The following is a 9,573-nucleotide window of genomic DNA, read 5'->3' on the forward strand; positions in this document are numbered from 1 at the left end:
TAAAAAGAACATATGAAGTTTATTAATATATGAGGTGCTTTTAAAAAAATCTTGGATTGTGATCTGGTGGCTAATTCTATTTAGTGACGTCCTTTTTTCAACACCGTACAATTGTAGATTCTCACATACACATAACCCTATGAACGCACACACGGCTAATTTTTTTAAATAATACATTTTTTATTAATTTGCACAAATATTACGCTCAAAAAATAATTTTCAAAGATAATACACCGTCGGCCCGCAGCAGGCCGACTGGGCCTAGTCAGCCCGCAACAAGCCGAGTGGGCGCAGTCGGCCAATAGCCGGCCGACAGCTGGCCCGCCTGGCACGTGTCAGCCTCGGATTGGGCTGGCCACGTCGCGAGGGGGAGGGAGGGAGCTGTCGGCGCAGGCGCGCCCCTGTCAGCCTACCGCGGGCTGATCGTCCTGCTGCTGGCCGACAGGGTGCGCCCCCACCCCACGCGCGGCTGGCCCGGCTCCCTCCGGCCTTGTCCTCCCTTTCCTCCACGCTCCACATGAAAGCTTCTATTCTTCTTCTGCTCTTGCTTTCTCCTCTCTCTATATGAAAATGCCTCAAATTTCTACACCTAAATGAGCCAATTTTTTGCGGTTTTGGCACCGTGAATGGATTCAACTTAGTTAGGGCAGCCAAAAGAGGTCTCAATCTACTGATGGGGTAGCTCGTGGTGGTCATGGTGAGCATTTTGGTGGAGGTGGTGGTGGTGAAGTTGGGGCAGTGTGGTGGAGGTGAAGCTCCGGCGGTTTGGTGGCTACCGTTCGTCGTTCTTTGTTCACACGCACGCTTCAAGGGTATATTTCAACAAACATTTTATTTTTCGTAGGTATTTGTTAATATGTTTCGATGTGGAATAAATTATGTGTGCGATTATTGTTATTTGCCCTGGTAGTATACGTAAATATATTTAGATGTCAACTAATTAGTTGTGTAAAACTGTGCAGTTTCTTCGGTAATATTCCGTACTATATGTGGATGTCAAGTATTTAGGAGTGTCAGTATTTGTAGTAGCTCCGAAAAAGCTCCGTAAGGCAGTCCAGTCAAATATATTAATCTATCAATATTTGTAGTTGCTCCGGCAAATATTCGTAATATACTTGTAGGTGTGTGAATTGTATTAGTTGTTCTGTTAATATTCTGTAATATATAGCGAGCTAATATATAGACATGTCTAATATTTGTTAGTGGGGGTATTTTAAGTTGTTTCTTAATACTTGTATTTCGTTGTTGGAAAAAAATAGGTGAGCCTAGATGTTTGATTTAGTGAAGTTCAGATTTTGCTATGGTCCTGGTACTGTCCAAACAACTGAGATGGAAGCAGATATGAGTGAATTTACTCACATAGATGTGCCAATGAGCGCACCTCAAACATGGTCTGTCTATCAGTTGAAAGAATGGATTGCGGCAAGTTTAGGTCTTGATACTGAAACACACAACGTCAGTGTTCATGCATTGTGGACAAGGTCAAGTTCAATAATTTACTTTTATTTGAGGCCAATAGACCGAGACTCCGATTGGGTACGGTGGTTACAAAGTTGTGAACGAAGGGGATGCAATCCTATTGCTTTAGTGCTTCCCGTCGTGAAGGAGGTCACTGCACATGAAGGCGAGGGTGGCTACGATCCTGGTCATAGCAGTGTAGGGAGGCAGTTATCTATGTCAAATACTGGTGATGATGGTTACGAACAAGGACAGAGCAGTCAGGTAGAAGGAGGAAATGCTTATGGTTATCAAACAGGGCAGAGTAGTCAGGTAGAAGGAGGAAATGCCGATGGTGATTACAATGGCGAGGTGGATGTTGACGAGGTAGATGGGCACATGCAGGACCAGATGGAAGAAGAAGACACCGATGTTGAAAGGGGTCATGCCGATGATTCTGACGAGTCAAATGACTAAACGTTCCATCGTGTAGGAGCCTACGGATATCATGCGTCTATGTCGGCATCACATGATACGTGGGGGAGTGATCAACATCCCGAGGAGAACATACATGCTAAGATGTCGCAGCACACCCAGTGGATGAACATGTATTCGACTCCTCCACCAGGCCCCACACAGGATACACAGCATGACCAGGGAGAGTCTGAAATTCCTCCTCGTAACATTAGGCCACCTAACAGATTGGGATGGATGCCGCTTCCAGATCCACCTCCCCGCCAGGCCAGACGTCGTCATTGACGCTTCCATCTATCAATAGAGACATGATCATCTACTTCTGTATGAGACTTATGTCTATTCTATGTATGAGACAAATGACTATGTACTTATGTATGAGACATATGGCTACTCTATTTTAGTACTCTGTTATCCGAACTACTGTTGGGGAACGTAGTAATTTCAAAAAAATTCCTACGCACACGCAAGATCATGGTGATGCATAGCAACGAGAGGGGAGAGTGTGATCTACGTACCCTTGTAGATCGACAGCGAAAGCGTTAGCACAACGCGGTTGATGTAGTCGTACGTCTTCACAGCCCGACCGATCAAGCACCGAAACTACGGCACCTCCGAGTTCTAGCACACGTTCAGTTCGATGACGATCCCCGGACTCCGATCCAGCAAAGTGTCGGGGAAGAGTTCCGTCAGCACGATGGCGTGCTGACGATCTTGATGTACTACCGTCACAGGGCTTCGCCTAAGCACCGCTACAATATTATCGAGGATTATGGTGGAAGGGGGCACCGCACACGGCTAAGAATATGATCACGTGGATCAACTTGTGTGTCTAGGGGTGCCCCCTGCCCCCGTATATAAAGGAGCAGGGGGAGGTGCGGCCGGCCAGGAGGAGGGCACGCCAGGAGGAGTCCTACTCCCACCGGGAGTAGGATTCCCCCCCTTTCCTAGTTGGAATAGGATTCGAGAGGGGGAAAGAGGAGAGAGAGAAGGAAGGGGGGTGCCGCCCCCCTCTCCTTGTCCTATTCGGACTAGGGGGAGGGGCACGTGGCCCAGCTCTGGCCACCTCTCCTCTCTTCCACTAAAGCCCACTAAGGCCCATATACCTCCCGGGGGGTTCCCGTAACCTCCCGGTACTCCGGTAAAATCCCGATTTATCTCGGAACACTTCCGATATCCAAATATAGGCTTCCGACATATCAATCTTTATGTCTCAACCATTTCGAAACTCCTCGTCATGTCCGTGATCACATCCGGGACTCCGAACAAACTTCGGCACATCAAAATGCATAAACTCATAATATAACTGTCATCAAAACCTTAAGCGTGCGGACCCTACGGGTTCGAGAACAATGTAGACATGACCGAGACACGTCTCCGATCAATAACCAATAGCGGAACCTGGATGCTCATATTGGCTCCCACATATTCTACGAAGATCTTTATCGGTCAGACCGCATAACAACATACGTTGTTCCCTTTGTCATCGGTATGTTACTTGCCCGAGATTCGGTCGTCGGTATCTCAATACCTAGTTCAATCTCGTTACTGGCAAGTCTCTTTACTCGTTTCGTAATACATCATCTCGCAACTAACTCATCAGTTGCAATGCTTGCAAGGCTTATGTGATGTGCATTACCGAGAGGGCCCAGAGATACCTCTCCGACAAACGGAGTGACAAATCCTAATCTCGAAATACGCCAACCCAGCATGTACCTTTGGAGACACCTGTAGAGCTCCTTTATAATCACCCAGTTACATTGTGATGTTTGGTAGCACACAAAGTGTTCCTCCGGCAAACGGGAGTTGCATAATCTCATAGTCATAGGAACATGTATAAGTCATGAAGAAAGCAATAGCAACATACTAAATGATCGGGTGCTAAGCTAATGGAATGGGTCATGTTAATCACATCATTCTTCTAATGATGTGATCCCGTTAATCAAATAACAACTCTTTTGTTCATGGTTAGGAAACATAACCATCTTCGATTAACGAGCTAGTCAAGTAGAGGCATACTAGTGACACTCTGTTTGTCTATGTATTCACACATGTATTATGTTTCCGGTTAATACAATTCTAGCATGAATAATAAACATTTATCATGATATAAGGAAATAAATAATAACTTTATTATTGCCTCTAGGGCATATTTCCTTCAGTCTCCCACTTGCACTAGAGTCAATAATCTAGTTCACATCGCCATGTGATTCAACACCCATAGTTCACATTGTCATGTGACCTATACCCAAAGGGTTTGCTAGAGTCAGTAATCTAGTTCACATCGTTTATGTGATTAACACACAAAGAGTACTAAGGTGTGATCATGTTTTGCTTGTGAGATAATTTTAGTCAATGGGTCTGTCACATACAGATCCGTAAGTATTTTGCAAATTCTATGTCTACAATGCTCTGCACGGAGCTACTCTAGCTAATTGCTCCCACTTTTAATATGTATCTAGATCGAGACTTAGAGTCATCCAGATCTGTGTCAAAACTTGCATCGACGTAACTTTTTACGACAAACCTCTTTGTCACCTCCATAATTGAGAAATATTTCCTTATTCCACTAAGGATAATTTTGACCGCTGTCCAGTGATATACTCTTAGATCACTATTGTACTCCCTTGCTTAACACAGTGTAGGGTATACAATAGATTTGGTACACAGCATGGCATACTTTATAGAACCTATGGCTGAGGCATGGGGAATGACTTTCATTCTCTTTCTATCTTCTGCCGTGGTCGGGCTTTGAGTCTTACTCAATTTCACGCCTTGTAACACAGCCAAGAACTATTTCTTTGACCGTTCCAATTATTGAACTATTTCAAAATATTGTCAAGGTATGTACTCATTGAAAAAAAAAACTTATCAAGCGTCTTGATCTATCTCTATAGGTCTTGATGCTCAATATGTAAGAAGCTTCACCGAGGTTTTCTTTGAAAAAATCCTTTCAAACACTCCTTTATGCTTTGCAGAATAATTCTACATTATTTCTGATCAACAATATGTCATACACATATAATTATCAGAAATGTTGTAGTGCTCCCACTCACTTTCTTGTAAATACAGGCTTCACCGCAAGTCTGTATAAAACTATATGCTTTGATCAACTTATCAAAGCGTATATTCCAACTCCGAGATGCTTGCACCAGTCCATAGATGGATCGCTGGAGCTTGCATATTTTGTTAGCACCTTTAGGATTGACAAAACCTTCTGGTTGCATCATATACAAATCTTCTTTAAATCCATTAAGGAATGTAGTTTTGTTTATCCATTTGCCAGATTTCATAAAAATGCGGCAATTGCTAACATGATTTGGACAGACTTAAGTATCACTACGAGTGAGAAAATTTCATCGTAGTCAACACCTTGAACTTTGTCAAAAACCTTTTTCGACAAGTCTAGCTTTGTAGATAGTAACACTACTATCAGCGTCCATCTTCCTCTTGAAGATCCATTTATTTTCTATGGCTTGCCGATCATCGGGCAAATCCATCAAAGTCCATACTTTGTTCTCATACATGGATCATATCTCAGATTTCATGGCCTCAAACCATTTTGCGGAATCTGGGCTCATCATCGCTTCCTCATAGTTCGCAAGTTTGTCATGGTCTAGTAACATGACTTCCAGAACAGGATTACCGTACCACTCTGGTGCGGATCTCACTCTGGTTTACCTACGAGATTCGGTAGTAACTTGATCTAAACTTACATGATCATCATCATTAGCTTCCTCACTAATTGTTGTAGTAGTCACAAGAACATATTTCTGTGATGAACTACTTTCCAATAAGGGAGAAGGTACAATTACCTTATCAAGTTTTCTACTTTCCTCCCACTCACTTCTTTCGAGAGAAACTCCTTCTCTAGAAAGTTTCTGAATTTAGCAACAAAAGTCTTGCCTTCGGATCTGTGATAGAAGGTGTATCCAATAGTTTCCTTTGGATATCCTATGAAGACGCACTTCTCCGATTTAGGTTTGAGCTTATCAAGTTGAAACTTTTTCACATAAGCATTGCAACCTCAAACTTTAAGAAATGACAGCTTAGGTTTCTTGCTAAACCATAGTTCATACGGTGTCATCTCAAACGGATTTAGATGGTGCCCTATTTAACGTGAATGTAGCTGTCTCTAATGCATAACCCCAAAACAATAGCGGTAAATCTGTAAGAGACATCATAGATCACACCATATCAAATAAAGTACGATTACGATGTTCGAACACACCATTACACTGTGGTGTTCTAGGTGGCGTGAGTAGTGAAACTATTTCACATTGTTTTAACTGAAGACCAAACTCGTAATTCAAATACTCTTCTCCACGATCAGATCGTAGAAACTTTATTTTCTTGTTACGATGATTTTCCACTTCACTCTGAAATTCTTTGAACTTTTCAAATGTTTCAGACTTATGTTTCATCAAGTAGATATACTCACATCTGCTCAAATTATCTGTGAAGGACAGAAAATAATGATACCTGTCGCGAGCCTCAATATTCATTGAACCACATACATCAGTATGTATGATTTCCAACAAATCTGTTGCTCGCTCCATTGTTCCGAAGAACAGAGTCTTAGTCATCTTGCCCATGAGGCATGGTTCGCAAGTATCAACTGATTCATAATCAAGTGATTCCAAAAGCCCATCAGCATGGAGTTTCTTCATGCGCTTTACACCAATATGACCTAAACGGCAGTGCCACAAATAAGTTTGCACTATCATTATTAACTTTGCATCTTTTGGTTTCAATATTATGTTTATGTGCATCACTAAGATTGAGATCCAACGAACTATTTTCATTGGGTGTGTAACCATATAAGGTTTTATTCATGTAAACAGAACAACAATTTATTCTCTTACTTAAATGAATAACCGTATTACAATAAACATGATCAAATCATATTCATGCTCAACGCAAACACCAAATAACACTTATTTAGGTTCAACACTAATCCCGAAAGTATAGAGAGTGTGCGATGATGATCATATCAATTTTTGGAACCACTTCCAACACACATCGTTACTTCACCCTTAACTAGTCTCTGTTTATTTTGCAACTCCCGTTTCGAGTTACTAATCTTAGCAACTGAACTAGTATCAAATACTGAGGGGTTGCTATAAACACTAGTAAAGTACACATCAATAACATGTATATCAAATATACTTATGTTCGCTTTGCCATCCTTTGTATCCGCCAATCACTTGGGGTAGTTCTGCTTCCAGTGACCAGTCCCTTTGCAGTAGAAACACTTAGTCTCAGGCTTAGGATCAGACTTGGGCTTCTTCACTTGAGCAGCAACTTGCTTGCCGTTCTTCTTGAAGTTCCCCTTCTTCCCTTTGCCCTTTTCTTGAAACTAGTGGTCTTGTCAACCATCAACACTTGATGTTTTTCTTGATTTCTACCTTCGTTGATTTCAGCATCACGAAGAGCTTGGGAGTTGTTTCCGTTATCCCTTGCATATTATAGTTCATCACGAAGTTCTACTAACTTGGTGATGGTGACTAGAGAATTCTGTCAATCACTATCTTATCTGGAAGATTAACTCCCACTTGATTCAAGCAATTGTAGTACCAAGACAATATGAGCACATGCTCACTAGTTGAGCGATTCTCCTCCATCTTTTAGCTATAGAACTTGTTGGAGACTTCATATCTCTCAACTCGGGTATTTGCTTGAAATATTAACTTCAACTCCTGGAACATCTCATATGGTCCATGACGTTCAAAACGTCTTTGAAGTCCCGATTCTAAGCCATTAAGCATGGTGCACTAAACTATCAAGTAGTCATCATATTGAGCTAGCCAAACGTTCATAACGTCTGCATCTGCTCCTGCAATAGGTCTGTCACCTAGAGGTGCATCAAGGATATAATTCTTCTGTGCAGCAATGAGGATAAACCTCAGATCACGGATCCAATCCGCATCATTGCTACTAACATCTTTCAACACAATTTTCTCTAGGAACATATCAAAATAAACACAGGGAAGCAACAACGCGAGCTATTGATCTATAACATAATTTGCAAAATACTACCAGGACTAAGTTCATGATAAATTTAAGTTCAATTTAATCATATTACTTAAGAACTCCCACTTAGATAGACATCCCTCTAATCCTCTAAGTGATTACGTGATCCAAATCAACTAAACCATGTCTGATCATCACGTGATATGGAGTAGTTTCATTGGTGAACATCGCTATGTTGATCATATCTACTATATGATTCACGCTCGACCTTTCGGTCTTCGTGTTCCGAGGCCATATCTGTATATGCTTGGCTCGTCAAGTATAACCTGAGTATTCCGCGTGTGCAACTGTTTTGCACCCGTTGTATTTGAACGTAGATCCTATCACACCCGATCATCACGTGGTGTCTCAGCACAAAGAACTTTCGCAACGGTGCATACTCAGGGAGAACACTTCTTGATAATTAGTGAGAGATCATCTTAAAATGCTACCGTCAATCAAAGCAAGATAAGATGCATAAAAGATAAACATCACATGCAATCAATATAAGTGATATGATATGGCCATCATCATCTTGTGCTTCTGATCTCCATATTCGAAGCACCATCGTGATCACCATCGTCATCGGCGCGACACCTTGATCACCATCGTAGTATCGTTGTCGTCTCGCCAATCTTATGCTTCCACGACTATCGCTACCGTTTAGTGATAAATTAAAGCATTACAGCGCAGTTGTATTGCATACAATAAAGCGACAATCATATGGCTCCTGCCAGTTGCCGATAACTCGGTTACAAAACATGATCATCTCATACAATAAAATTTAGCATCATGTCTTGACCATATCACATCACAACATGCCCTGCAAAAACAAGTTAGACATCCTCTACTTTGTTGTTGCGAGTTTTACGTGGCTGCTACGGGCTTTAAGCAAGAACCAATCTTACCTACGCATCAAAACCACAATGATAGTTTGTCAAGTTGGTGCTGTTTTAACCTTCGCAAGGACCGGGCGTAGCCACACTTGGTTCAACTAAAGTTGGAAAAACTGTCACCCGCTAGCCACCTTTGTGCAAAGCATGTCGGGAGAACCGGTCTCACGTAAGCATACGCGTAATGTCGGTCCGGGCCACTTCGTCCAACAATACCGCCGAACCAAAGTATGACATGCTGGTAAGTAGTATGACTTATATCACCCACAACTCACTTGTGTTCTACTCATGCAAATAACATCAACACATAAAACCTAGGCTCGGATGCCACTGTTGGGGAACGTAGTAATTTCAAAAAATTTCCTATGCACACGCAAGATCATGGTGATGCATAGCAATGAGAGGGGGGAGTGTGATCTACGTACCCTTGTAGATCGACAATGGAAGCGTTAGCACAACGCGGTTGATGTAGTCCTATGTCTTCACGGCCCGACCGATCAAGCACGGAAACTACGTCAACTCCGAGTTCTAGCACACGTTCAGCTCGATGATGATCCCCGGACTTCGATCCAGCAAAGTGTCGGGGAATAGTTCCGTCAGCACGACGGCGTGGTGATGATCTTGATGTACTACCATCGCAGGGATTCGCCTAAGCACCGCTACAATATTATCGAGGATTATGGTGGAAGGGGGCACCGCACACGGCTAAGAATATGATCACGTGGATCAACTTGTGTGTCTAGGGGTGCCCCCTGCC

The sequence above is a fragment of the Triticum dicoccoides genome, chromosome 1A, assembly GCF_002162155.2.
Source record: "Triticum dicoccoides isolate Atlit2015 ecotype Zavitan chromosome 1A, WEW_v2.0, whole genome shotgun sequence".
In the NCBI taxonomy this organism is placed as follows: Eukaryota; Viridiplantae; Streptophyta; class Magnoliopsida; order Poales; family Poaceae; genus Triticum; species Triticum dicoccoides.